Genomic DNA, 12,321 nt, shown 5'->3' on the forward strand with positions numbered 1-12,321 from the left:
CATCTCTATATTCCAAGAACACTATCCAAGCTAAACCCCCAACTCTGTGCTCCAATGCTCAAGCCTGAGGTACTGATGTTCGAGCCTTGGACTAGCTAATGCTCGAGCTTTATGTCTTGATGCTCGAGCCTACTGCAAGCAATTGCTTGAGCCTCAATCTGGAGGCTCGAGCTTCTGGGTTTTCAACCGAAGCAAAAACACCCTCAACTCTCCTCTAAAACCACTCCAAATCACAAAACACCATCCCAATACTCCTTTTGTATCACTAAACAACACCACAACTTTGTATATTTGCTCAATACATCTCTAATCAATTGAACTCATGTTCGTCGAATCTAAGTGAGATTTGGAATTTCTACAAGTTTGTGGAGGATTATAGGCATTAGAAATTGTTCTAGAAGCTTAAATTAGTATCTCTAAGTATTTTGCTATAAGAATGGTGCACAAAATGAAATATATATATAACATATACATGTATATATGCATATATATATATATATATATATATATATATATATATCGCAAAGAGAGAACAAATGTCTTACCTCTTGAGGATAATCGAAGCCAGAGGTGATGTAGATGAAGAAAATGAAAGGATTTGAGAGAATTGGGAGCGTTTGGGGACGAAAGAAGGCAAAGGCACGAGGGTTTCATCTGTGGCTTGAGGGTTTTTTTAATATTAAAGTATAGAGGCTCGAGCATGGCCACTGAAAACCCTAGATCTTACGATGATGAAGGCTCGAGCTTTAGTATGGATGCTCGAGCATTTTACTGCTGATGCTCTACCATGGAACTAATGATGCTCGAGCATGGAGACAAATTTTTGGAGTTTTTCATTTTTTATTTTCTTTTTCGATTTTATTCAAACCTAACTTAAAATCAAAATAAAAACTAAAACAAACCTAAGACCTAAAAAAGAAAATAAAAAATAAAAAACTTAACATAACGAAATAAAAATAAAAAAATAAAAAATCAAAATAAACTACAGTATAACATACAAATGCTAAGTTTAACGTTGATAGCTCGATAAAAACTTGACCTCTCTAGTCCAAGTAAATGGGATCATAAAGTTCTACTGCCTGAACTATGTCTCTCTGCACACTACCCTCTCCGTAGGGTTTAAGTCTCTGTCCATTAACCTTGGACAATTGTCCAGTCTTGCAATCTTATATTTCTATTGAACCATAAGGTGTAACAGAAATAACCATGTACGGACCTTCCCAACGTGACTTTAACTTTCTAGGAAGTTTCAGTCGTGTATTAAATAAGCAAACCTTCGTCCCAGGATTAAAAGTCTTACACAAGATACGCTTGTCATGAAATGCCTTAGTCTTTGCTTTGTAAACCTTAGCACTCTCATAAGCATCACTACGTAATTCTTCAAGCAAGGCTTCCTGTTAGATCAAAGTTAAGCTTTTTAATAGCCTAGAAAGCTCTATATTCTAACTCTACAGGAAGATGGCACCATTTACCACAGACAATACGGTAAGGTCACATACCAATCGGAGTCTTATATGCAGTCCGGTAAGTCCACAAAGCATCGTTCAGTCTATAAGACCAATCTTTACGACTTGGTTTAACCATTTTCTCAAGAATTCTCTTAATTTCATGATTGGATACTTCTGCTTGGCCACTTGTTTGGGGATCATAGGCAGAAGCAACTTTATGGGTGACAGAGTATCTTTGCATTAAGGTACGGAAATACTTATTACAGAAATGAGCACCTCCGTCACTGATGATATCTCGTGGCATACTAAACCGACTAAAAATGTTCGTTTGAATGAACTTAACCACAACTACATGATCGGCAGTTTTGGTAGCTACTGCTTTAACCCATTTAGACACATAGTCAACAGCCACAAGAATATACTCATTTTTATTAGACAGAACAAAAGGACCCATGAAATTAATACCCTAAACATCAAAAACCTCAATAATTAAGATTGGAGTTAAGGGCGTCATATTTCTTCTAAAAATTAATCCTAGCTGCTGACATCTAAGGCATGATCTGCAGAATAAATATGCATCTTGAAAGAGTGAAGGCCAAAAGAAACTGCACTGAAGAATTTTAGCTACAATTTTCTTTGCATTGAAATGATCTCCATATGCCAAACTATTACAGAAAGTCAGAATACTATGAAACTCACTCTCAGGAACACATCTATGAATTATTTGATCAGCACAGTATTTGAATAGCTGAGGGTCTTCCCAATGATACATCCTAATTTGGGAGAAGAATCGATCATTTTTCCTACTTTGACCAAGACAAAGGAATTTTGCCTATTACGAGGTAATTCACAATATCAGCAAACCAAGGTAAATCCTTATGAGAAACCTCAAACAGTTGTTCATCCGGGAAGGAATCACAAACTGGAAGTGAAGTTGAGGTATCCTCAATTAGAATTCTAGAAAGATGGTCAGTTATAACATTTTCTGACCCTTTCTTATCCCCGATTTCGTAATCAAACTCTTGAAGCAAGAGGATCCATCTAATCAAACGGGGTTTGGTTTCCTTTTTTGAAAGAAGATGTTTCAAAGTAGAATGATCAGAATAGACTACAACTTTGGAACCTAATAGATATGATCTAAATTTATCTAAAGTAAAGACAACTGCAAGCAACTCTTTTTCAGTAGTGGTATAATTCAACTGTGCATCTGAAAGAGTTTTGCTAGCATAGTAGATAACATTAGGAAGCTTATCCACTCGTTGTCCCAAGACAGCACCCATAGCATAATCAGATGCATCACACATAATCTCAAATGGAAGAGCCTAATCAGGAGGATTCATGATAGGAGCTGACGAAAGAAGAGAGTGAAGCTTTTGGAAAGCTTCAAGGCATGATTTATCAAAGACAAAAGGAGCATCCTTTGCAAATAAATTACACAAAGGACGGAAAATTTTGATGAAATCTTTAATGAAGCGTCGATAGAACCCGGCGTGCCCAAAAAATAATCACACTCCCCTGACGGAGGTAGGGGGAGGCAATTTGGAGATCAAATCTACTTTAGCTCTATCAACTTCAATACCTCTCTTTGAAATGATATGTCCTAAAATAATGCCCTCTTGAACCATAAAATGGCTCTTCTCCCAACTAAGAATAAGATCCATTTCCCTACAACGCTAAAGCACTAAGGAAAGATTTTGAAGACAGTTTTCGAATGTGGACTCGAAAACAGAGAAGTCATCCATAAAGACCTTGAGAAACTTTTCAACCATGTCTGAAAAAGATAGACATCATACACCTTTGGAATGTTGTTGGAGCATTATATAATCCAAAAGGCATCCGTCTATATGCAAATGTATAGAATGGACAAGTGAATGTAGTTTTCTCTTTATCCTTAGGATCAATGGCCACTTGATTATAGCCAGAATAACCGTCTAAAAAGCAATAATAGCTCTGGCCAGCCAATCGCTCTAGAATCTGATCAATAAATGGAAGTGGAAAATGATCTTTTCTAGTAGCGGAGTTGAGTTTCCGGTAATCAATACACACACGCCATCCAGTGGTGGTGTGCTACGGAACTAATTCAACCTCAAAATTCTTAACTACTGTAATACCTGTCTTTTTAGGTACTACTTGAGTAGGACTCACCCACTTACTATCTGAGATGGGGTAGATTATTCCCGCATCTAGCAACTTCACAACTTCCTTCAAAACTACCTCCTTCATATTAGGATTCAATCTTCGTTGGAATTCTCGAGATGTTTGAGAATCCTCCTCCAAATGAATCTGATGTATGCAAATTGTGGGACTAATTCCTTTCAAATCAGCCACACTCCACCTAATAGCCTCTTTATTTTGCTCAACTTTTAAAAGACTACTTTCTTGGGAACTTGTAAGATTGGAAGCAATAATCACCGGGAAGGTGTCATTTAAACCCAAGAAAGCATACTTAAGCTTTTCTAGTAGTGGCTTAAGCTTAAGTTTAGGTGGAGACTCTAAAGAAAGAATAGGTGGAGTACTAGAAAGTGGTGGAAGTGGCTCTAACCTAGATTTCCATGGAGGAAAATCTGTGATAGGAATGGAATCTAGTAAAGAATTCACTTTAGCTATTAAAGCATCGATATCAAAATCTTCATAATTGAAATGATTCAGACACGCTTCTAAAGGATCCTTGAATAAAATAGTTGGGAGTGATTCCTTAACCAACTCATCAATAACATCAAGGAAGAAGCATTCACTATCATTGTGGGGATGATGAATAGCATTGAAGATGTTTAGCTTAACTTTCATGTTTCCAAAAGATAGATCCATGGCTCCAGTCCTATAGTTAATGCAAGCATTTGCTGTGGCTAGAAAAGGTCGCCTAAGAATGACTGGAATATACTTTTTGGAATCGTGAACCGGTTCTGTATCAAGAACTAGAAAATTGACCAAAAAGTTAAACTTGTCCACTTTTATGAATACATATTCAACAATACCTCGTGGTTGTCTGACAGAATGGTCAGCAAGCTGTAGAACAACCGACGTAGGTTTTAATTCTCCCAAACCTAACTTCTCATACACCGAGTAAGGGATAAGATTAACACCTACTCCAAGGTCAAGAAGTGATTACTTTATCACATTATTTCCAATGGTGCAAGAAATTGTTGGAGCTCCAGGATCTATAACCTTTAGATGAGTGTTATACGTAAGAATAGCACTGATATGCTCGGTGAAACAAACTTTCTTAGGAACTTGGCTTTTAGATTTTCTCTTTAGAGTGCACAAGTCCTTTAGAAATTTGAAATAGGCTGGAATCTACTTTATAGCATCAAGCAGAGGAAGATTGATTTTGACTTATTTAAAGACCTCCATCATATCTTGAATTTTCTCCCCTTGTTTACCAAAGTGGGAGGGTTCCTTGAGACATTCAGGATAAAGCGCTTTTGGTTCATAAGCTATCTCAGGGTTAGGAACAGATGAAGAAATGACTCCATCTTCAACTCCTTTTGTGGATTGTGGAATAGCACTTGAGGAAACATCCTTGGGATGAGGATTTTGAATGATAGGAATAATGGGATTCCTAAGCCTTTCTTTTTCCTCCTGTCTTTTCTCAACTTGTTTATCAACCACTCTACCACTCCTCAATATAGTGATGGCTTAAACTTGCTCATGATGAATACCTAAGGAATTAGTTCTATCAATCATGTAAATCTGCCATTTCGAGTTGACTATCAGCTGACTAGGCAGCTTTCCATCCTCTTTTTGAGATAGAGTACTCGTTATTTACCTAACTTATGCCTCTAGCTTTGCTATGGCTTGAGAATGAGAATTAAGAAGTTGGGTGTTGGCTTTAATTTCACCAAGAGTATTGCGTACTTGTTCCTCAAAAGCAAAATTTTAAGAACGAGGTGGAAGATTAGGAGCTTTAGTAGATTGATTCCTAAACTGAGGTGGACAGTAAATACCAGATTGGTTGAAAGAATTATTTTGTGGCATAAGATTAGATGAATTTTGATACTGCCCCTAAGATTAAAAAACAATATTCCCCTGATTTGGATTACGCCATGACAGATTGGGATAATCTCTCCAGCCAGGATTATATGTAGAAGAATAAGGATTATAAGCTGGCTTAGAGAATGCAGCATTCACTTGCTCCTATGGGATCTCAGATGATTGTCCTAGCATAGGGCAAGCATTAGCAAAATGGTTAGAATTAACACAGATGGAACAAACTTCCTTTGGTACGGCAGTTTGCGGATTAGCAATAGGAGCAAAGCATGATGATAAGATTTGATCGAACCTACGGCTCAAGGCTTCTATTTGAGTGACTAACTCACTAGATTTATCTACCTCATAAAGTTTTTCAACCTTATGCATTCCAGGTGAAGACCTAGACCTAGAGGAAGAACCATGTTGCACTGAGTTTTCACTTAGGGCCTCAAACAGTTCCCAAACATCAGCGGGACTCTTACGCAGAAAAGCTCCATTGCTGGAAACATCAACCATGTTTCTATACGAGTCTGTAAGACTATCATAGAAGATCTGTATTAAGTGTCATTGAGCAATATCATGGTGTGGACACTTTCTTAGAAGATCATGATATCTCTCACATGCATCATAAAGCTATTCTCCTGGGATTTGGGAAAATGTCATGATTTCTCTTCTCATTTGTGTGGTTTTACCCACAGTGTAATATTTCTTCAAGAACTCCTATTACAACATGTTCCATGAAGATATGAAATTTGTTGAAAGGGACTGCAACCAAGTTCTTGCTTTATCTTTGAGAGAGAACTGGAAAAGACGCATTCTGAATGAATCATTGGATAGAGTGGTCAACTTGGTAGTTGAACATAATTCCAAAAACACATCCAAGTGCTTATAAGGATCCTCTGTTGCATACCCACGGAAGGCAGGAAGCATTTGGATCATAGCAGGCTTAATCTCAAAATAGGTTGCATCAGCATTCAGAAAAACAAAGCACGAAGGGGAAGTATATATGGTAGGAATGAAATGATCCCTCAATTATGGTTGTTGTGGAGGAACAGGTGGAACCCGTTCTCCATTACCATTACCATTATTTCCCAGTGCATTATGTTGTTCAGCCATTTTATCAGAGGAACTATCAATATTATTTAAATGTTTTTTAAGCTTTCTTAATTGACTTAAAGTTTCTCTATTTTAGGATCATGCACTAAAGGTTTTGACCTAGTTTGGCGAGTTAACTTGCACTGGTTCCACTAATCCTAATAGTAACAAAAAAAAAAAAAAAAAATTATTCCAAGTAACAAAAAAACAATAAGAACTCACAAAAGGTTTAGTAAACCGAAGCTTTTCTCCCTTAAGCGTCTTTGTCCTCACCTCTAATTTGTACCTAAAAAAGAAAAAGAATTAAGATGAGATATCAGAAAGTCCAAAGACTAGTAAACTAAAATAACTAATTAAAAACTAAAATAAAAAAAAATCTCCCCAGCAATGGCGCCAAAAATTTGATGTGTCTCTCGCAATCGTACGATATCATGTAGGATATAGCTCTATGCAAAGAGGATGTCGAACCCACAGAGAAAAGATATTTGTAGTTTAGTTTTCAATTTGGTCTATGGTTTATAAGTAACTCAATTGGGAAGTTTGTTGGTTGTCACAATTTAACAAACTTAAACTATAAAATAATTAACTAAAACAAATTAAACTAAAGTAAACAATTAGAGAGGGAAAGTCTTAGGGCTTTGACTTCACCACAATCGTTATACTACAGTCAATTAAATCAACTATGGGATTTTAACCAATTCTGTTTTCAAATGAACTGAACTCAATAACATTCATTCAGTTCGGAGTTTAAAGAAAAATGTTTTACAAATTTAGCTAACTATAACCTATCTGCAGTTAGCGTGGACTATTAACCTACCTACTCTACATACTCTAACTACTGTGTGAATGAACCACCTTTCCTAAGCATAGATTATGGAAACGTTCATTTATAAAATTCATTGGAACACCATTATATGACCTCTATCCTTATGTCCAGTAGGGCTCCGCCAGATACCATACAACAAGGTAGGTTGAGAATAGAACATAAATTATTATAACTAAGACAAGGTAATAACAATTTATATTCTACTAAAGCATGAAAAACCACTTGAATTGTCTCAAGTGCTCATAGTCATATAATCAAGAAAACATAATATATTGAACTAAACCCAGAGTTAAAACAATCAAACCATAATACAGCGTTGGGTTACATCAGTGCCTTAAGAAAGGGATTAGCTACGCTTGACAAGGTTAGATAGAATTTCTATTAAGTTCATCTCCATTGTCACGGATGGCACCTCTCTTCTCAGGATCTGCATTTTCAAGGTTGTAGAAACCCTAAAAGCCACCACACCTTCAACCTTCTGAATAATACATAAAAGAGATTGGAATTTTAGACCTCTTCTATCAAGGCTTACTCCTTCTTTTATAGAAGAAAATATGTATTTGGTGGGCTTTTAGGTCTTCTGGCCCAACTTGGATGAGATACGGCTGAAAAAATAGCAATCCCACAGCTTTTAATCTGACATGTCATGCAATGCTCAAGCTTCAAGAACGGATGCTCGAGCTTTAGGGATCATGCTTAAGCATCATGAACCAATGCTCAAACAATACTGGGTGGATGCTCGAGCTTCAGTGAATGGTGCTCGATCATCATATTAACACTTAGCCAATTTTCTTCAACTATCTTCCGAAGCGTCTTTTCCTTTTAACATTGCTCGATCCAAGCTTCTTGGGCTCGATCACTAGGTACCATGCTCGAGCATCAAGAGATGATGCTTGATCCTCTGTTGATAGTGCTCGATCGTGGAACTGATGCACGAAACCTTTAATTCAAGATCAACTCATTAATTTCCGATGCCTCATGCTCGAGCTTTAGGGTTAAAACTCGAGCACCTTTGGTTAACGCTCGAGCACCCTTGTAGTAAGGCTCGAGCATCTTTACAGTAAAGCTCAAGCATCAAGGTACTGATGCTCAAGCATTTAGCCTTGTTGACTTTTCTTCTTTTCTTTGTTGCAATGCTCGAACCACAACATTTGGGCTCGAGCTCAAAGGCTTCAATTGCTTCAAATTTCACCAATTCAACTCTCGGCTTGCTCTAAATGATCGGCAATGACTTAGTAAGCTTCGATATCAAAGTAAAATCCCAATTTTAATCATTTATCTAGGAAAGTACCTGAAACACACATTAAACATAAATTAGTCTAATAATAGATAGAAGTATCACTTTCGGCCCTAACATATACGTACTTAGGGGCTCGAAGATGCATATATTCAGCGTTCATCATGCAGCTGTGGAGAATATATTCAGCGTTCATCAGGCAGCTATGGAGAAATCAAGTTGGGATCAAAATGATATAAATGGTTAATTCGAAGGTATGGATACTATTAGCTAAGGATGAGAAAGGATTGCATAGATTATACAAAAGGCTGTCAGGCTGTCAAAAACATGGGCCAATTCAGAATGTTCTAGCAAAAGAATTACAACCCATTTTCAAATTATGGCTGTTCAGACGATGGGGCCTTGACCTTATTGGTAAAGTTAATCCACTATCAAGCAAAAGCCATCACTAGGTGATTGTTGCCACATTTTATTTTACTAAATGGGTTGAGGCCAAAGCTTGTAAATCTATTGATCAATAAATAGTGATAAACTTCATTGAACAACACATAGTCCACAGATTCGGAATTCCATAAACACTTGTTTCAGATAATGGAATAATTTTTAGAACAGGTGATGTGCTTCAATTGAGCCACAAGATGAACATCCACATGTCAACCTCTTCACCATACTATGCCCAGGCAAATGGTCAAGCTGAGTCCTCAAACAAAATTTTAATTGAGATCATTAAAAAAATAATCAAAGGTAAACCTAGAGGATGGCATAAAACTTTATCTAAGGCTCTATAGGCCTATAGAAATTCAAAAAGAATAGGCACAAGAATCACACCATACATGTTAACTTATGGATATAATATTGTTCTGCCTATGGAAATGAAGGTTAAATCGGCCAGAGTTGCAATCCAAAACAATCTAACTCCAACTGAGTGTACTCATGTAATGTTGACAGAATTAGAAGACTTAGATGAACTCAAGCTGGATGCTCTGGATCACATCATAGATCACAAGAAAAAGGTAATAAGGATCTACAACAAAAGGGTAAAGCCTAAATCTTTTACTGAAGAATATTTAGTTTGGAAAGTTGTTCTGCCAGTGGGTAAGGTTGATAGAAAATATAGGAAGTGGTCTCATAAATGGGAAGGCCCATACTTAGTCCATTAAGTCCTAAATAGAGGTTCTTACAGGTTAAAAGCCGATTACATGATTACCCCATTAATGGCAAATACATTAAGAGGTATGTGCCAACGATCTTCAAAAGGGAAAATTATAGTCAGCCAGTACCTTTGGTTGACCATGTGTACCTTTTTGTAATAAAATTCGGCCTGTTTATAGGCTGATTTCGTTGTTTAAATCTCAATAAAAGAAAATTCTTGCTGAAGTATTTGTCTAAAGCGTTAAAAGAAGCCATTTATTTATTGAAGTGTAGAAGAATTACATCATTGAGTACATACACTTGAATGGCTACAAAAGCTCTATGAGAAAATATTCAGATATTTGCAAATTTCTTCTTAAAATCGGCCCAAATCACTAAGGACCGATTAAAAGTTACCATGGCTTATCTCTTTAATTCTTCTAACTTAGGTAATTCTTCACAATAGTGAGCATGCTCAGTAGCAAGGTCTTGAGATTTAAACTGTAATGTAGTAGCTTAAGCCGATAAGATAGCCTTTCGAGCTTACAACTGGTCGATTTCCATTTGGAGAACTCTTTCTCTCTCCTCAAGATTGACAAATTCATTCTTCACATGATCATAGGAAGAGGCCTGCTCCAACAGTTGATTACTAACAACTTCCCTCCTATGTTTGCTCTCTTCAAATTAGCCAATTGATTCATTAGATTGAAAAATATCATCAGCCAGAACTAGTAGTTGGCCTTTAAAAGTAGCAATGGTGGCTTGCAGGTCAATTTGGAAGTCTGGATATTGGCTAAGAGTAATAAGAACAGCCATGAGTTTAGTCTCAAATTATGGAATATCAACAGCATCTCTTTGCAAAATTTCAGCCAAAGCTTTTTTGGTTTCTTCTATGGATTGTACTGGAACACTGGCTAAAGTAACTGAAGTTGTTCCTGAAGATTCACTCTCTCTCTCCTCGATTACTGAAGCTACCACATCTTTGAAGAAATTACTTAAGGCCAAAAGGGAGGAAGTATGAGCTTTTGGTGGAGGAAATGAAGGAATAGGTTGAACCCTTTTATGAATAACCTGTCCATATGAAGAAGGTTAAATTTCCAACTTTTGAAATATGAGCAAAATTACAGGTGTGAAGTAGTTAATACCCTGGATGATTTGGCCATAGATGTAGCAAGGGGAGGCTAATGGCTAATTACTGGTGGGAGAAGCTCAGGCTGAAGAGCTATGTTGTCTCCTTGAGATGAGGCTTTGTGATGAGTGCTGAAAAGTGCATATTTAAACTCCTTAAGCTTAGGCATTCTAGTTCCTTTATCTATCTTACTTTACCGTCTTAGATTGATTTCGTATTATTTCTATTTTCAGGCACTTATCCCGAAAATAAGCTATCTCAACCAAATAAGAGCAGAAATGAAGCAATTATGGGATGAATTAAAGAAAGAAGCCAAGTGGAAGCAAAAGGAAGAAAAATGTAGAAATCAACATCTTTGATCGATCTCAGATCAAAGTTCGATCGATCCAAAATGATCGATCTCAGCACTTCAAGATAGATCAGAGCCATGATGACATTTTCAGAAATCTCAAAAGTTTGATTGATCCAACATCATTCTTCGATCGATCGAACTACCTTATCCTTATCCAAATGATTGATCTTATCTAGTTGTACCACCCTACCAACCACTTTTGTCCTTTTCCCAAAAATATCTTCAAAATATCTCAGATTTGTCTTCATCCAAAAAGTGCCGCCATTGAGGATCGATCCAACTTCAGTTTGATAGATCTCAGCCATGTTAGATCGATTCAAGTCCAAGGTTCGATTGATCGAACTTCCTCCGATGCGAAAGAGTTAAATTTCCAACTCATTAAAAGTTGTCCTTTATTTAATCTTTGGGGAATATTTTGTGCACGACCCCAGCTCATTTTGTGTGTCATTTTGACCTACCTATGTAAGGATAAGGATTACTTTTTACATCATATCATCTCATACCTTGTAAGAACTCTTGAAGAGCAAGCTTAGAGGTGGAGGAGGCTAGAGACACCATTGGAGACTCTTCATCAACCAAGGAGTAAATCTCTACCATGGAGTTAGCCCTTGAGGGTTGGAGAAGCACTACCATAAGTGGCTAGACATCCTCTTAGGGCTAGAGTTAGCCCCAAGCATGCTTTCTACATCTTGATTTTGTGTATTATTGAGGGATTAGTGCTGTAATTTATGTTTTGGCACTTTTATATATATATATCTTCTTTGTTTAATGATTTATATGGTTTAATGCTTTTAATTGATCATTTCATTCTGTCCATATGTCCATGTATGCTAGAATATATGTTCATGTGTTTGTCTCTATTTCTTATGTTATTGATGCATGTCTATATGTAGTAATGTCATAGATCTAGAGATTGTCAAAACATTGTGCTTAATGGAATGCTCTTGTAATTATTTAGATAGTTCATGCTCATTTCTTGATGGATTGTGCCTCTCCCTTAGCTTAATTAGTTTAATTTCATGTCATTAGCTTAATTGTAGTGTAGTGGTAGCATAGTTGTTAGATGGGAGGACAATCCATGCTTGTTGTTTAATGTTCCATACTTTTGAATGCAAGTAGCATATGTCTCTAACC

General features: G+C 36.8%; 1 non-coding gene across 1 annotated transcript; it reads left to right on the top strand.

Annotated features, from left to right (window-relative positions):
* Window positions 1-5,991: 5,991 nt before the first annotated feature.
* On the top strand, window positions 5,992-6,097 carry LOC132280538 (small nucleolar RNA R71). Its single transcript, XR_009471594.1, has one exon. It is a non-coding gene; the product is annotated as a small nucleolar RNA R71 (small nucleolar RNA).
* Window positions 6,098-12,321: the final 6,224 nt, after the last annotated feature.

Source organism: Cornus florida, unplaced genomic scaffold (assembly GCF_030987335.1).
Source record: "Cornus florida cultivar Cherokee Brave unplaced genomic scaffold, ASM3098733v1 CherokeeBrave_3.0.0_Hap2_Chr10, whole genome shotgun sequence".
In the NCBI taxonomy this organism is placed as follows: domain Eukaryota; kingdom Viridiplantae; phylum Streptophyta; class Magnoliopsida; order Cornales; family Cornaceae; genus Cornus; species Cornus florida.